Genomic DNA, 16,365 nt, shown 5'->3' on the forward strand with positions numbered 1-16,365 from the left:
GATAAAAGAATATTACGAACAATTACAGGTCCACACATTTGATAACTTACATGAAACGGACTGATTTATTGAAAGACACAAACTATCCAACTCATACAAGGAGAAACAAACTGACCAAGCCTATATCTAATTAGATTTAAATAATTAATTAATTTTCCATGTTGAACCTGGGGCCTTGCACATGCTAGGCAAGCACTGTACCACTGAGCTACACCACCAGCGCTCCACTGGTAAATTCTACCAAACACTTAAGGAATATACCAATTCTCTATAATTTCTTCCAGAAAATAGCAAAGAGAACACTTTTTAATTCATTCAGAGGCAGTATTCCCCTGATAAAACCAAAACCAGATAAAGACACAAGAAAAAAAAGGGGAAACTACAGACCAATATCTCTCATGAATGTAGATGCAAAACTCCTCAACAAAATATTAGCAAATCAATTATAGCAGTGTATAAGAATTCTACATCACAGCCAAGTGAGGTTTATTCCAGGGATATAAGGCTGGTTCAGCATTGGAAAGCTATTAATGTAATGTCGTCCATCTCATCATCAACAGGTTAAGAATGAAAAAACCACATAAACTTATCATTTGTTGCAGGAGAAACATTTGACAAAATCCAATACCCATTCGTGATTAAAACTCAAAACCTGGGAATGAAGGAGAATTTCCTTAACTTGATAAAGATCATCAAAAATGCTCAGCTAACATCAGACAATGGGGAGAGACTAGATATCTTCCTCCGCAATCAGGAGCAAGACACTCTTCTCTCCCTACTCCTCCTCAGTATTGTACTAGAAATCCAGGCTAACAAAATAAGACAAGAAGAATAAAATATGTGCAATTGGGAAGAAAAAAATAGAATTGTCTTATTTGTAGATGGCGTGACTATGTAGGAAACCCCAAAGAATTAACAATAAAAGTCCTGGAACTAATCGAGAATTATGGCAACAGTCCAGGATACACGGTTAATTTATGATAGTCACTTGCTTCCTATTTACTAGGAATAGACAAGGGTAAATTAACATTTAATACACAATACCACTTACATTAGCACCACAAGAAATGAAATACTTAGGTATAAATCTACAAATATGTACAGGATCTACATGAGAACAACTACAAACCTCTGATGAAATAAATCAAAGATATAAATAAGTGGAGAGATAGTCCATTTTTATCAGTAGGAACACAATATTGTCACAATATCAGTTCTCCCCAACTTGATCTGTAGATTCAATACAGTCCCAGTCAAAATCTAGCAAATTACTTGTGGATATTGACAAACTGATTCCAAAGTACATGAGAAAAATCAAACGCCCAGAATACCCAGTTGCTGCAGCCGTAGCAACTCTGGCGCTGGCAGAGGACAGACCAACAGGCCAAGAGAACAGGACCAAGAACCCAAAACCAACCCATGCAAGCACCACCAACTGCCTTTGACAAAGGAGCACAGGTAATGTCACGGAGGAAGACTGTATTTTTTTTTTTAATTTAAATTGTGGTGTAACAATTGGATGTCCATATGTGAAAATATTAATCTACACATAAACTTTATGCCTTTCACGAAAAGTAATTCAAAAATTGACCACAGACCTAAATGTAAAATGAAAAACTATAAATTTCTATAAGATAACATTGGAGAGATCTAGGTGAGCTTAGATTTGGTGTCTATTGATTTTTGTGGTGCTGGGCATCGGGCCCAGGGCCTAGTGCATGCTAAACACACACTCTACCACTGAAGTACACCCCCAGCTCTGGCAATAATTTTTTGCATACAATATGATAAATACAGCCCCTGAAAGAAAAAGTCAATAAATTGGACTTTATTAAAATTTTAAAATTCAGTTTTGCAAAGCACACTATTAAGGCAATGAAAAAATAAGCCACAAACTGGGGGAAAATATTTACAAAACACATATAAGAGAGTTTTTTTATTTGTTGTTTTGTTTTTTGAGACAAGGTGTCACTATGTAGTTCAGGATGACCTTGAACTTACTGTGTACACCAGGCTGGCCTCAAACTTGTGGCATCCTCCTGTCTCAGCCTCCCAAGTGTTGGGATTACAGTTGTGTGCCACCATGCCTGGCTGAAAGGATTATATCCAGAATATACAAGCTCATAAAACTCAACAATAAGCGAACTATCTGCCTGTAATCCCAGGAATTTAGGAGGCTGAAGCAAGAGGATTCCAGCTTAAGTCTGGCCTGGGCAACTTAGTGACTCAGTGAGACCTTGTCTCAAAAAATTAACGAAGGTAAAGGTACAAGTTCCCAGTGATGAATGTAACTATTGCATACCTAAAATGTACCAATAAACTTAATGGGAAAAAAATTGAGGAAGGTCTGGGGATGCAACCCAGTGCAAAGGTTCTAGGCTCAATCCCTAGTACAGCAAAATAAGAAAAATAACCTAATTTTTTCCCCATTAAGTTTATTGGTTCATTTTAGGTATACAGTACAGTTACATTCATCATTGGGCTCTTGTACCTGTACATGATGTATCTTGGTTCTTATTTTTCCCCATTCCCAGCCCTCCCTTCACCCCCTCCATCCCTCCTTATTTGCAATGACTGTTTCCATGTTTTTCCTTTTCTCATATTTTTTCTTTTCCCTTCTTTCCTTTCCCCTACCCCTTGCACTTCCCCTGCTCCTTTAGACCTTTTCTTCCTATTTCACAATATCAATTATACATCTTGATCCTTATTTACACTTTTAGTTTTTTACACCAGAGAAACTATTCAGTGTTTACACACGTGTGTCCTATGTATTTAAAAATAACCTAATTTTAATATGAGCCAAAGGGTTAGGTTAAACAGACACCTCAACAGAAAAGTCATACAGAGGGCATACATGAGTGTATGAAAACCTGCCCCATCATGTACCATTAGGGAATTGCAAATTGAAACAACAAGACACCAATCGCATCTACAAAAATGGCTACAATCCAAAAACTGACAGCACCCACTACTTGTGAGGATGAAGAGCAACAGAAGCTCACCTTCCTTGATGGAGGAAGTACAAGTCAGTGCACTTTGGGAAAACACCCACAGAGAGAGACAGACACCACAATGAGTAAACATTAATGCATGAAAACGTTAACCAAGAGTTTAGGGGGTATGGGATCCCAGGGGAGAATGCACATGTGACAAGAGAACGTAACTGTAACACAAGTGTATGAAGCCAGCCTACTGGAGGGGAGAAGACATAGGCTGACCTGAGCTGGCTGACTTCGGAAATGAGTGGCACCTGAAGCCAAAGGATAAGGGAGTCGCAAGAGCTCTGTGCTGTGGTTGGTGGAGGTGCCTCCCCCAGACAGGCTGGAGGAGTAGGTAGTAAATGGAGAGCAGGTGGTGAGTTAGACCCTTGCTGTGGGAGAGAAAGTTTGTGAACTGAGGCAGAAGGACAGGCACATGCATGGGCTAAGGATGAGCACTAGAGACATCAAGAACTGGCATTTAACGTACATGGGATCCCAGGAGCTGCATGAACAGAAGCTGCACGCACACATATCTGTGTGTTTTCTGCTGAACAGGCGTGAAGAAGACACCAGCCCAGTGGCAGTAAGCCTTCCCAAACCCAGATTGTGGCTTCTAACCCATTCTCCACTCCCTGGGGAGCTGCCAATTGCAGGACTGGGGCAGGAAATGTACAAAATGAGCATTTAGCATCTTGTAGTGCCAGGAAGTAAAAAGGTGCTTGGGAAAATGAAACAAAACAATAACAAAACACACAATTGTGTATGAGCAACTAGAGAGCTCCCAGTGGCCAAAGTTGTAACATTTGAGCAACAAAATAAAGTACCAATACATTATAACCCAAAATGTACTGTAAATATCCAGGAGTCCATGGTGTTACAAATAAATCAATAAATAGGGGAAGAGGGACAGATCTCCCATGTGAAATTCCAGGTGACCTCCATAGACACTGCACCCTGGGGAGCAGGAGTCTAGGTCCCCACACACGTGACTGTGCACACTACACCAACCCCTTCCAGCGAGCAAGGCGGGGGCTGCTGTGGAGACCAGGGAGACACTCAGCCAGGTGCTCACGGTCAGCATCAACAGTCACAGCCCTGGGGACAGTGGGGACCCGGGGTGACATGACGAGAGGATGCGCTGCCCCTGGGGTTTCCTCCCTAAGCCCCACCGCCCTGTGTAATCATGAAGAAAGCAGCAGACAAAGTGGACAGTGGAGATCCTGCAGCACAGCCACCCAGCTCCTCAGAGACAGCAGAGTCTGAAGCTCTGTCCCTGCCGACAAGCGCTGCAGAGGCTGAGGACTGAATGTCTCGGGGTCCTGGACGGGACGCTGGGGCCGAAAAGGACATTGGGGAAAGCTGAGGAGATATGAAGCATGGACTGCATTTGGTTAAAAGCAGTGGATCAACATTGTTCCTTAACTCTGATAAATACGCCACCTAAAGGAAGGATGTTAGTAATAGGGGAAGCTGTAGGATCAGGGCTCATGGGAATCTCTGTATTATCTTCTTAGTATCTCTTTAAACCTAAAACTATTCTTAAAAGCTAAGTATCTCCCTCTTTTAAACTGCCAAAGTGCTAGGGCCAGGATTTAGCTCGGTAGTGCTGTGCCTGCCTCGAAAGTGAAAAGTCCTGAGTTCGATCACTGGTACCAGAAAAAAAAAATGCTAAAGTGCTGTATGTTGTATTCGCTCACCTGCCTGTCTGGGTCCTCTCCCCCGCCCCAGCCCATCTCCACCAGGGCTGTAAGAATGACTGGTGGGAGCTCAAAAATGGCTGCATGGAAATGGGGTCTAGAGGCTCCTATCTTACTCAGGATGCAGGGGAGGGAGTGTGGCCCCGTAATGGGCAGTGCATAAAAGAAAGATAAGTACACCAGGGTGTCTTGGCCTTAGACATCTATGCTATCGGCTAATTGTTCCATGTCCTAGGATTAAAATTGACAGGCAGCTTGCTAAACTCTCGCTTGATCTGTGTAGTCAGAGAAACTCTAGGTATGGTGAATGTATGTTTATTAGTCAGCTTGTGCTGCCATAACAAAATACCCTGGTGTTCTGAAACACCAGGTCCCAATGTGTGATACCAATATGGCCAGTGACACTTTATCCTGTGGATTGGCTGAGCTGTGGGCTGGAGCACTGATGCACACAGTGTTAGGGATGGGGTTGTGGGGCTGAGCTTGTAGACGGAGCCAGGACTGCACAGAGAGCAGTTTGTTGGGAACTTCCTAACAGAAGCATGGCTCTAGACGCAGCGAGGCCAGTGGACCCCACAATTAGGGTCTCAAGAAAGAGCATACATAATGATCAGGAGAAAGTGACTTCACCTCAAGCAAACATCCACTATGTTGGACACATTCCTTGCTGTGATAGTTAATTGTTTTGTCAGCTTGAACAAAAAACACCTGGTAGATTAGGGGAGCACAGCGGTGGGTGTGTCTGGGTAACTGCCTTACTGAAGAGAGAAGACTTCCCTGGGTGTGGGTTGTGTTAGGAAAAACAAAGGTAGGAACTCACAGGACAAGTGCATTTCCAACTGAGTTTATTTCCTAACAAGTTTATTTCCTGAGCGGGACTGCCTGGCACTTAGACCAGACCCGTAGCTTTCATACAGGCTCAGAGGTCTTTATAGGGTCATGAGTATAAAGGGGACTATGAAAGGAGAAGATCAAAATGGGACTTTGCGGGGGGGGCAGAGCTCAGTGAAAAGCTACCTGCCAGGACATGGTTTGAGAACAAACAGGGAGTGGAGACTGCCTGGCAAGAGCAGGGCTGAAGAATGATGGGAGTTACAGAGTGTAGCCATGGTTATTGGGCTTATTAACCCATGATTATACATCTTTAGTAGGTATAAAAGCATAATAGGATGAAAGAGGCTTAAAGTGGTCTCTGGTTAGCCTAGGATGGCAGTGGTCAGACTCCTTCAGGTGGCACCAGCAAACATGCTTGTAGCCCAGGTGGAATGAAAAGGGAAAGAAGGAAGTCTCCCTTTTTGCTTCTTTGGAGGAGTGCCAGTCTTTACCATCACTTTTGGGTGTTTCCTTCAGCCTGCCAGTGCAGACCCTTCAGCTTTCCAATACAGACTCACACTGGACTCTGCAGTGAGCTCAGCCCTCCAGCACACAGATGGCCCTTTTGCATTCATCCACCCTTGACTCTGCAGGCAGTCACTGTAAGCCTACTTTGTAAATCCTTTATATGTTGCATTAACTCTGTTCCTCTGCTGAACCCCAAGTGAGACACTGGCACTGACAAGTTCCAGTCACTTACCACTCTCATGGTTACGTCCATTTATGGTTTGCCTGGAAACCACATGGAAAGCAGACAAAGGTCACCCAGGGAAGTCCTAGTGGTAACAGCTCAAGATGGCTGTGGTTGGGTCAACCTGGACCTGTAAACATAGAGAAAAATCCATCCTCTCACTGCCCCATAGACTGGAAGTCTAACATGAGGGTGCAGCAGGATCTGGTTCTGGTCTCTTCTTGGTTCCATCTCAATCTGGCCTCACAGGCCTGGGCTCAGTGCATGTGGGATGGGGAGCACTGAGCTTCATTCTAAGGACACTAATCCCATCATCCCAAGCCCCACCTAACTCCAGTGACCTCCCAAATCCCCTCCTGCAAATGCCATCACACGGGGGTCAGGAGTCCAGTGTGTGAACCGGGGTGGGGGACAGAGGCCAACCCCCAGTCCTTGTCGAAGCCTGGAGTGAACCACCACAGCAGAGAACATAGCCCCTTGGCCAATTCCAATTGAGCCACAGCCCTCGAGTTGAAGCAGGGGCAGTGCTCTTGAGAACAACCTGGTCACACTGTAAAGATTTTCCCATAAGTCTTCCTCCCAGCCGTCCCAGAAGGCCTGTAGGGACTGCTCCTTAGCTAGATGTGGTTGAGGAAGGGGAAATGCACAGATTCCAGGGATGCTGGCTCCAAACTGACCAGTTCCTGGTGACCTGAGAGTTCACTGTGGCCTAACAGAGTGGATTGTGAAGGTCAGGTACTCTATGGAGTCCTAGCCCAGGTTCATCTCTCGGGACCAGGGGTCCCTGAACCAATTCTGTGCTTAATCACCATTTCCAGATGCACTCGGAACCCATATTGGCTCCTTGTGCAAGCTGTTGGGATAGGAAATGCCACTGGAGCCATCAGAGCTGCCTTTACCAAGGGAAGCAGGAGTGCAAAAACTAATACATAAGTAAGGAAGAGTCAGGAAAAAGTGCCACCATCCACAATTCCAGGGCAGGGCAGCTCCCTCAGGCCCAATCACCTCACCTGTTTGACCTATGCAGAAACAAATTGGTCTTGGAGAATGAAAGCAGCTCATTGAAAGCTACCCACAGATCCCTGTACACTTGGACAGAGATGACTGTGGCTGCCACCCTGATGTGGTTCCAGTGCTCAGCAGTCAGCACAGCCTGGTGCTGGCTTTTCTGCACCCTTAGCAAGATGGTCAGCCCCTCACTCCAGGATGTCAGTGCTCCAGCCCAGAAGCTGCATCTAGTTTACCAGGAACTAGGTTATGGACCCTTCCACAGGACACAGATTCATCCACCATACTGCAGACATTGTGTCGTGTGGACTTAATGGGCAGAAGAGCACACTCTCTTAACACTTCAGAAGGACACACATGTGCCACTAGTGGAAGACACATTCCACAGAAAACCAAGCCTGGTGGTGCACACTTGTCTTCCTAGTGTTGCAGGATTTAAGAGACAGGAGAGACCACTGGGAAACAAGAGGATTTTATTCTAGGTTTTAGGTGAACACCAGCTTAATGGACTAATATCCAAAGGATGATCCCAGAGCTAAGGATAGGCTCCAGTTTTGTGCATTTGGTCAAAGTGGGGAGGTCTTTCTAGTGACATAGCAAGCGAGTTTATAGAAACAGGACAAGGACAGACAGTTTTGTAATTTAGCCTTGAAAGAAGACAGAGCCTTGTGAATCTTGTGAAAACAAGATGACATAAACTTTGTTTACAAGACTTAGGTGCCAATTTTATCTGTACCAGAACAAGGAGTTATAGCTACAGGGAGGGGAGGGTGACCTGAGGGGGAGCAGCCCCAGGCTGGGAAAAACTTGTTTTCCATTAAGTTCTGCTTCATCCCCCTCCTTGATGCTTTCTATATTAAGTTTCAATAGAGAGCATCATCATTATCATTATTAATATTTTGTCACAAGGGGAAGCAGAGGTTGGTACTTGGTTGGAGTCATTAGTTGGGTGTTGATGGTGTGTTCTCTATGGCCTACTGAATGTTTTTGACAAGTAGGGGTAGGAGGCAAAGGAGAATTATAACAAAGAGGATAAGAAACTTATATTGTCATTGTGACTATATTGATCCTCAAGTTTTAACTGTGTGTAGACTGGTCAGCTTCCAGAGTGACCAGAGCAGGGCCACTGTTTCTTCAGGCATCAGCCATGGTCAGTTTCCAGGGTGACTAGAACAGGGCTGTTGTTTCTGGTGGCGGCCTGATCTCATTGCAGGATCAGCTGGTTCAGGTGGTCTGGATCTTGCTGGCTAGTCCACTTGTTTTGGGCAGCTGGCTTCAGCTGACTGTAGTAGGTCCAAGGCACAGTTTCTGCAATTTTAACAGCTGTGGGGGTGGGCAGGATAACAGTATGGGGCCCGTCCCATATGGGATATAGGATGGTGAGATTCTATTTTTTGACCCAAATAAAGTCCCCAAGTTTGAATGGGTATATTAGGTCTGTAAAGCTTATGGCTATTTTTTTTTTCTTGTATCCAGCTATGGATATCTTGTAGGACTACTCTCAAAGCCTGTATTTGTCTCTTTAAAGTCAATTCCCCTAACTCACAGAGATCATGCTTAATTTGACTTATGATTGGGGGTAGCCAGCCAAACAAGACCTCATATGGGGAATACCCAGTTTGTTTTGTGAGAATGCACCTGACTCAGAGGAGGATCATGGGCAGGACTTGATCCTATCTCAGGTGGGTTTCTTGGCAATATTTTTTAAACAATTGTTTGAGTGTCCAATTATGTCCTTTATTTTTCTAAGTTCTATGGCTGGTTGGCTGTTTGTAGTTTTTATTTATTTTATTTTATTTTATTTTTAAGATCTATGTGAGCTCCTGAACTATTTTGGCTATGAATTCTGGTCCATTGTTGGACTCCAAGGTCAGTGGTAGTCCCAATCTTGGGATGATGTCTCTTAACAACATCTTTGTCACCTCCAATGCCTTTTCTATTTGGGTGGGGAAGGCTTTAACCCATCCTGAGAAGATGCAGACAAGCACCAACATATATCAATAACCTTCCACTCGAGGCATTTTAGTGAAGTCCATAAGCAAGTTTTCACAGAGGGTAGCCTCCATCTCTTGAATACCTGGGGGCCAGGTGTGCCCTTGTCTTGGGTTGTTTTGACCACAGGTTAAGCATTGTTGACAAATAGTTCAGGTGATGGCAGTGCACTGTGGCATATAGAAATGATGGCCTAGCAATGTCTCTAGTGCTCTATGTGAGACTCTTGATGGAATTGTTTTATAAACCTGGGGGCTATCATTTCAGGGATGGCCAGTCTCCCATTAGAAAGTTTTTATCACCTCCTTTGATATATTTCTAGTTTCTTGGGCAAACTAGGCTTTTTTATTTGAGGAGTAATTGGGCGTCTCTGGGAGAAGAGGCTCCAGGGTGAGGGGCATGACCAGGGCCCCTCTTTTGAGTTGTGGGTTTGTCAAAGCAGCCAGTTTTGTTTCTCTTTCCACCTTTTGGTTTTCTCTAGGTTCCAATGTCCCAGTCCATTGGTACCCCCTGTAGTGTATAACAGCCATTTTCTTTGGGGTCTATACAGCATCTAGGAGTTGTATTTTTTCTTTATATTTTATTTTTTTCCCTAGCAGTTAAGAGCCCTCTTTTCTTATATATAGCACCATATACAAGCAATATTGCAAAGGCATATTTGGAATCAGTAGATGTTAGCCTTTTTGTCCCTTGCTAGCAAATGAGCCCTTATCAAGGCTATTAGCTCTACCTTTTGGACTGAGGTTCTGGTAGGCAGAAGCTGGGCCTCTACCACAGAGTCCAATATCACCATTCCATGCTCTGTCCATTGGACCCCATTTAGCACAAAATTATTTCCATTTGTGAAGTATTTAACATCTGGGTCTCTGAGATGGCAATCTGTGAGATCTCCATGGCTCAAGAATACTTTGTCCACAGTCATGAAGAGGGTCTTCCAGTTCGACTGGAAGCAAGGTAGCTGGATTAAGAGTGTTCACTGTCTCGGGCCAGGGATTTAGCTCAGTGGTTCCACCACCTGCCTTGCAAGGTCAAGGTCCCAAATTTGATCCCCGGTACCAAAAAAAAAAAAAAAGCATTCACTGTCTCTAGGGTTATGCAGGGATTTTCACATAGGAGCCCTTAATATCAAGTCATCTTTGGATGTGATAACCAATGGTGCCCTCTCTGGTCCATTAAGGTTATAACTAAGTGTGGCACTTGAATGGTCTATAAGGTCCTGGGGCTTCTCCATATAGGAGGGAGTATATTGTTTCCAATTGAGGAGGTCAGTGGTTGAGAAGGGCTGGTAGACAAAGGTCCAATTTCCCCCTTGGATTTGGCCATCCATATCATAATAAATGGTTGCCTTACTTTCCCAGAGGGGCATTTGCAAGATCCTTGGGCAGCCTGATCAGAGATGACTCATCTGCTCATTTGGGCCTTCCTCACTTTTCCCCTGGGGCAATGGCTCCAATTTTTTCTGGGGGTGGTGGTGTGTTGGGAAATTCTACATGATTTGGGGGAAAAATCATTTCACAATAAAATTGTGATTAGGACCTAATTTTCCTACCTACAGGCCAGCTATGGCATGTCCAGACATAACTCCATCTTTGCCTCCACTCACGGCTAAAACCTCAATGGTCCAGTGATGCTGTGATGCTCCAGGACAAGATTACACCAGCTGAAGACATCCTGGGAGGAACAAAATCTTCATCTGCATAGTTCCTCATTGTTCTAGGATTTTCACCACCGTTGCTGCTGTTGGCCTCTGAATCACCTTTTGCATTTGTTTCTCCCGACGTACTGAATAAAGGTGTGGCAAGCTGAGGGTCTTTTGTCTTTGCACCCAGAGCAGCACTGATCAGGCCCAAAGCTCAGCTTCTTCTCTGTCTTATTTCTTCTATTTTTTCTGTCTATATATTAATTAATTTGCCTTGTGCTGTCATGCCTCACAGGAGACTAGGACTTAATGCAGAGGTTCTAGTAACATCCCTTTACCCTGTTTCCCTACAGTGGTGGCTGAGACTTGCTACCATCTGATCCTATTTCCCCACAAACTGGTCCTGGTAAAGGCAGGTAGATTGGGGCATAAAGTGGGAGAATGTCTGTCTCCTCTGGCAGCTTTCATAGGGTTGGCTTTCTTGGTTCTCTTTATTGCCCGCCCCCCCCCCGCTCAGGCCACAAATGTCTTATAATAAAGCCTCCAAACGGGGCTGTAGCCAAGCGGGTCAAGTCTGGACTATATTTAACCAGGAGTCAATGTAGGGAAACTGATCCAGGTGCCCTGGCCATTCTCTATCTCTGGTTAACACTCTGTGTACATCACCAATCATTCCCCTGTCAGTTGTCCCTCGGCCAACCACCCAACATCAAAAGAGGGCCAATTTATTTCCCAAAGAGTTCTCAACCTTTGAGGGGTCACCTTTACTCCACAGTCCCCTATATGGTTTTTTTTCTTTTTTTTTGGTACCGGGGATTGAACTCCAGTCCTTGCGCTTGCGGAGCAGGCAGTGAAACCACTGAGCTAAATCCCTGGCCCTGTATAGCCTCTTTTAAAGTTCATTAACAGGGCCAGGGATTTAGCTCAGTGGTTCTGGTGCTGGCCTCAAAAGCACAAGGTCCTGAGTTCGATCCCTGGTACAAAAAAAATTAAAATTAAAATTAAAAAAATAAAGTTCTTTAACATATCTTCTAATGGGGTTGGTTTTGGTGCTTGTCCTCCCATATCTACTCTGCTGTAATGAAAATCACTCTCTCGGGATTGAAGGGTGGGCAGGGGAAGGGGGAAAAAATAAGAAACAAGAGAGTATGTAAAGGTGCATATTTCCAACGATGAATGTCATTATAGTGTACACCTAAAATGTACCAATAAAAGGATATACAAAAAGAAAATCACTCTCTCAAACACTTTCAATTTAGGCCAATTTGATCATCTCCCCTTGCAGGAGTTTTTAGAAGAAACAACCTGAGCTCCACCAAACTAACAAGCAATCATATACACTTCTTTTGAAAAACTACTTCCCCAAGCTTTTCCTTGACATACATAAGCTTTCCAGTTTTGTCATTATCTCTTTTTTTTTAATCTCTGTAGCAGGACAAAACTTTTATCATACAAAATCCTCTCATATCAAAAGTATCTGTTAGGATTTAGCTCAGTGGTGCTGCCACCTGCCTCACAAGTGCAAGGTCCCAAGTTCAATCCCCGGTACCGAAAAAAAAGTATATCTCTTATACATATAACATTCTTAATATTTTACTCCATCTCATTTACTATAAACCTTCTATAACAAACTTGGCTACAGCTGCTTGGATTTGTTGTTGTTGTTGTTTTGTGTTTTGGTACCAGGGATCGAATTCAGGACCTTATGCTTATGAGGCAGGCACCAGAACCACTGAGCTAAATCCCCAGCCCTGAGCAGTTAGGATTTTAAAGTGTCCTTCTCTTTCTTTTTTTTTTTTCCTCTTCTCAGATTGTTACATTTTAAATTTGACTGACTGCCAATAGACTTCTAAGTAACCTTGAATCAGTGATGTTATCTTAAGCCAAAAGAGCAAAGAGCAAGTTAACCCTGTAATTACAATTCAAGAATTTCCCATGTATAAGAAATGCTTTAAGCATATCAATTAAAAACAGTAACTCAAATTGGAAACCAAAAGTACATTTATCAAGTAGCTAAAATTTGTAATTTGATTCCTCCTGTAAAACTTCCTCATGTCTGGCAGGACATGGTCACAGCTCTTCAACTTTGGCCCCAACCTGGGGCCGCTCCAGCTTGCAGACACCTGCAGGCAGCATCAGGCTGGTGACGGTGCGCGAGCACTGGCCCTGTGAGTCCCAAAGCCAGGAGTGCCCCTTGCACTATCTCACCCCTTGCTTTCTGGCACTTTCTCCGGTTTTCTCACTCCATTTATTCACATGCACTCAGGCATCTCTTAATTCCATTTTTTCCAACCAGTTTTTTCATCCAACTCCCCCTGAGCCTGACTACTTGATACACCTTTTGTGAGCCATTCTCACTGCAGGCAACGGCCATGCTCCACTTGGACTTGTAGGTTTCATCTGACTCAATCCATGTCAGATTACTCAGTACCCCAGGAGGTGATCAGCCTCCCCTTCCATCCTAACAAGATGGGTTTCCCCTGGACCCCAAAACCTGACTGTGGTCCTGTAGTGCACTGTTCCAGAATCATCCTGAATCCCCACAGGTTCCATTTGCACTGACAGGGAGAGAAGTCACTGGGCTGTGAGAAGGCTGATTCCCTCTCTAAGCTGAAATTTCAACCAGTGGCACTAGGGGTCTCAGGATTTCTGGAGCTTGGGGCCCTCCCAGGCCTGCAGGCAAGGAAGACAGCAAATCTGTCCTCTCTGGTCACTGAAATGTTGCAGGATTTAAGAGACAGGAGAGACCACTGGGAAACAGGAGGATTTCATTCCAGGTTTTAGGTGAACACTGGCTCAACAGACTAATGTCCAAAGGTTGAGCCCAGAACTAAGGATAGGCTCTGGTTTTATACATTTGGTCAAAGCATGGTGGTCTTTCTAGTGACATAGCAAGTGAGTTTACGGAAACAGGACAAGGGCAGACAGTTTTGTAATTTAGCCTTGAAAGAAGACAGAGCTTTGTGAATCTTGTGAGAACAAGATGACATAAACTTTGTTTACAGGACATGGTTGCCAATTTTATCTGTATCAGAACAAGGAGTTATAGCTATGGGGGTGTGTGACTGAGGGGGGAGCTACCCAGAGCTGGAAAAAACTTGTTTTACTTTAAGTTCTGCTTCACTAGCACTCTGAGAGAGGAGGCGGGAGGATCACAAATACAAGTTCAGGATGTACAATTTAGTGATTTAGTGAAACACGCTCTCAAAATAAAAAATTCATGGGCTGCATATGTAGCACTATACAAAGGCCCTGAGTTCAATTCAGAGTATAAAAATATTAAATTAAATTAAAAACATAGAGCCTGGGAGGGGCCGACAAGGGAATCCAGGATCTAGAAGTACAACTCTGCCTGATGCCCGTCCTGAGTGAACAGTAATTGGGCCACACCAACTCCTGAGTGCACAGAGTCCTCTCTGCTCACCCTGCTGCTGTGTGTGCAGTGTCCCTTTCCTCTTGCTCCTCCGTGTGCAGCATTCCTCTCCTCCTCCTTCCACGTACCTCATCCCTTTCCTGCTCCTGTGTACAGCATCCCTCTCTCCCTCCTGTTCCTCTTGTGCAGCATCCCTCTCCTCCTCCTGTCCCTGTGTACAGTGTCCCTCTGCTTCCCCTGCTGATGTGTGTGTAGAATCTGCTATGCTCTCTGGCCATGAGTGTGAAGAGTCCCTTATGTTCTCCTCACTCACGTGTGTACAGAGTCCTCTCTCCTCCTGCACATTTATACACAAGTCTTCTCTGCTGTCCAGGTCATATTTGTTCAGAGTCCTCTCTGCTCCTCCTGGTCTTGTGTGTACAAAGTCCTCACTCTCTGCTCTACCCACTCCTGCATATACACAATCTTCTCTACTCCTCTCCATTTCTGCATGCCAATTTTTCTCACAATATATAGAGTGTGATGAATCTGCATCATCAAATCCTGACCAACAGCCCTCTCAGATGAAGGGCAATATGGACACGATGGCCCTGCATGGATATTGCCAGGCTCTCTCTCCAGGACCCCTGCTCTTGGTAGGCAATTGTTTGCTCATCAGCTGAGAGCTACTGGGGGTAAAGGAAGGACAGGCATTGACACGAACATGGCCAACTTGATTTTATGTCCTCACATGGACTCCACTTGCCAGGCTGGATCCAGCTACAGGACTTCCACACATGGGCTGTCAAACAGCAGGGACCACAAGGCCCCTGTCCCATCCAGAGTAGTGCTTTGCTCTTAACAGGAGTGACAGCTATCTAGTACACAGATGAAGCTTCCAAGCCACATTCTGCCAAAGGAACACCCACCCTCATGGAATACCATACATCATTCTGTTCCCTACAGAGAATTTCGATCTCACAGTCTCCCAAACAAGACACTGTTCCACACTGACAGTCTTCCACGTCTCATGGTGTCTCAACCTCATAGTCTTCCACATAGCACAATGTCCCAGCCTCATAGTCTTCCCCACAGCAAGGTGTTCCTCACTCATGTTCTTCCAAACAGCAAGGAGTTCCACCGTCATAGTCTTCCACACAGCATACTCTTCCACCCTATGATATTCTACACAGTACATTCTACCATATATCAAGGTGTCCCCCCCACAGTCTTCCACACAGCAGTTTTCCACCCCTACAGTTGCTACCTTCATAATCTTCCATACAATACAGATTTCCACATAGCAAGGTGTTCCACATAACACAGTAAGGCGTTCCTCCCACAACAGCATCTATACAGCATGTTCTTCCACCTTCACAGTCTTCTACAAAGCCAGGTGTTCAGCCCTCACAATCTTCCTCACAGAGGAAGATTCCACCATCTTCCACCCAGCCCAGTCTTTCACCCTTATGGTCTTCCATGTTCTGCACAGCACCACGTTCCACCCTCACGGTCTTTTATTCAAGTCACTACCAACAGGAAGAATTCTACCTTCACTGACTTCACACAGCAGAGTGCCCCATCCTCAAGGTCTTTTACACACCCTAGTCATCCACCTTCATGGTCTTCCCCACAGCAAGGTGTTCCACCTTCATGGTCTTTCACAGCAATGCCTTCCACCCTCTATGTCTTTCATACAGCAAGAAATTCTGCACTCATGGTCTTCCATATAGCCAAGTCCCCTAGGATCATGGTCTTCCAAACAGCAATGGGCCTACACTCACCATTTTCCACATAATGCAATCTTCCACCCTCATGGTCTTCCACACAGCATGATCTTCCACCCTGTAAGATGTTCCACCATCACAATCTTCCACAGTGAACGGTTTTCCACATAGCAAGTATTCCACCTTCATAACCTTCCACATACCAAAGTTTTTCACCCTCACAATATTCCACACAGCACGGTCTTCCACACACAAGGTTTTCCATGTAGCACATAATACAATCCTCTTGATTTTCCACACAGCATTGTCTTTCACCCTCATGGTTTTCCACACACCAGTCCATTCCACCCTCACAGTGTTCCATACAGCAAGCTTTTCCACCCTCGCAGTCTCCCGCACAGCACA

Source organism: Heterocephalus glaber, unplaced genomic scaffold (genome assembly GCF_053883595.1).
Source record: "Heterocephalus glaber isolate CG9 unplaced genomic scaffold, H.glaber_assembly_v1.0 deba00001428, whole genome shotgun sequence".
Taxonomy (NCBI): Eukaryota; Metazoa; Chordata; class Mammalia; order Rodentia; family Bathyergidae; genus Heterocephalus; species Heterocephalus glaber.